Below are 2,500 nucleotides of genomic sequence, written 5' to 3'. Positions count from 1 at the left end.
ACGAGACTCTAGTTTGAGGAGAATAGAAACGATTTTTGGAAGATTTTTCTCCATTCGTAAAGCTCTTTCAACTCCTATCAAAGTCTAGTGTCGTAAAAAATGGAAAAGGTGAAAAGAGAGGAAAAATAAAACAGGATACAGAAAAAAACGTTAACCTGATAACAAACGAGAGAGAGAGAAAGGGAGAGAAAATAGAGTGGGAGGAGGAGAAGATGAGGAGGGAGAGTGAGAGTGAGAGTGAGAGTGAGAGTGAGAGTGAGAGTGAGAGTGAGAGTGAGAGTGAGAGTGAGAGTGAGAGTGAGAATGAGATTAAGAGTAAGATAGATAGATAGATAGATAGAATAGATAGATAGATAGATAGAGAGAACAAACAGACACAAATCAAGTGAGAAAACGAAGATGCGAAAAAGCCAAAGAAAGCCCAGAAATCCCAGAGGGGCAAGAAAGTGAGCAAGCAAACGCCCCCAAGCAAGAGGCCGGCCAAGGAAAGAAAGCAAAGAGGCCCCCCGCCCGGCAGGCCAGCAGCCACAAAAGCCCGGAGAAAGCCAAAAAAAGAGCCCAAAGCAAAAAGCCCCCAGAAAAGAAAGAAGAAAGAGCCCCCCAGAAGCCCAGCCCAAGCCAAGGCCCAAAAGCCAAAGAAAGCCCAAGAAAAGCCCCAAAGCCAAGAAGAGCCAAGAAGCGCCAACGAAGATGCAAAAAGCCCAAGCCCCAAGAGCCCCAAAGCCCCCCCCCAAAAAATAAAAAAAAAAAACAAAAGATATATATATTATATATATATATATATATATCTATATATAATATATAATACATATATATATATATATATATATATATATATATATATATATATATATATATATAAAACGAACCGGATGAATAAATACAACAAAAACAACAAAAATAAGAAAGAATAAGAAAGTGAAGCAGAACAAACAACAACAAAAACAAAGATAAGAAAAGAAGAAAAGAAAGAAGAAAGGAGAAAGATGAAGAAAAGAAAAGGAAGACGATCTGATCTTAAGACGTTCAGAGTTAAGAGCTTCAAGACGAGGCTGTGTCCCGTCGCCCCCTTAAACGTGTTGGCTTCTTGTTTTCCATTTCGTGCTCTTGTTTGCTTTTGCTTTTTTCCTTTCTTCTTTATCAGAAAACGACTGACAGTGATTCGAATTCGTCATCATTTTCACCATCCGTGTTGCATTCGTTTCTTTTATCATTATTATGGTTTGTTATCTTGGTGAATAGTGTTATGTAGAATAGTTATACGACCTAAGAAAATTAAAAATGCAGAATATATATATCTCTGAGTTGTGTGGTATTAGGTTTGCGTCTTATAATGCAACATGTATCTCTGAAACAAACAATTGCTCTCTGTTAAACTTACCATGATATCAGAACCCCTCTCTGTCTATCGTAAGACAAAGGCTCGCATCCTGTTCTAAATGTTTATGGTCGATATAAAAGCTATTTCATACTGTGGATGTACCTTCCTATCTATGATTTCAGAATTGGGTTATTAGGGATCCTGGAAGAAGGCGGAAAGAAAGGGGGAGAGGGATGAAAGGAGAAAGGAGAGAGGGAGTAAGAGGAGGAAAAGGAGGAGAGAAGGAAGAATAGGAGGAGGAGGAGGAGGAGGAGGAGGAGAAGGAGGGGGAAGAGGAGGAGGAGAAAAAGGAAGAGGAAAAGGAAGAGGAGGGGGAGGCGTGAGGAAAAAATGAGAAAATGGGAAGAGGAGAAGGGGGAGGGAGGTGAGGAGGAGAGCTATGCGGGTCATCTGTACACTCTAATAGAGACAGGGAAGAGACATCTGCGAGGTGTGCTAGAGTGGAAGAAGGTGGAGTAGGAGAAGAAGGAGAGGGAGGAAAAGAATGAGGATGAGGAGATGGTGAGGGTAGTATATCAGTATAACGTTACTCATATGTATTTGTGTTGTTTGTTATTTGTTGTGTTTGTGTATCGGAAGGGGAATAGAATAAGAGGAGGAGGCAAAGGAGGAGTAAGAGTAGGAGGAAAGGTACGAATATTGAGTACGAGAACGAATAAGTAAAGCGAAAGGAGACTTCTCTCTCTCTGGCTTCCTTCCTCTCTTTATCATACGCTGTCATTGACAGCCGTAGGCTATTGACGTTGTTACTATTGTTACTAATACACCAGATAATGCTAATGCAACGATTAATGGTAGTTGCACTTATATTAGTGTTGATTTCATTGCGAATATCTATATTGTCTACATGGATAAAATTGATCATGGTAATTAGTTATGATGTCATTAAAAGGGCTATGATAATAACAAGGATGATAATCTTGATAGTGATAATGAATCTATTAAGGGGGAACATGATTACAATTGTGATAAGAGTAAAACACAAATTATCATTATCAACACTACTATGACGATTGTGTGTCTCTATTTACCATCATTATCATAATTGTCATTATCGTTCTTTATCATTTTCGTTGTTGTCACAATTCCTTTCTATAAAACTGTTATGTTCAAGATTTG

Source organism: Penaeus japonicus, unplaced genomic scaffold, assembly GCF_977035675.1.
Source record: "Penaeus japonicus unplaced genomic scaffold, GWHDUDI00000001_assembly GWHDUDI00000007, whole genome shotgun sequence".
Taxonomy (NCBI): domain Eukaryota; kingdom Metazoa; phylum Arthropoda; class Malacostraca; order Decapoda; family Penaeidae; genus Penaeus; species Penaeus japonicus.
Note: the sequence above shows the minus strand (reverse complement) of the source record.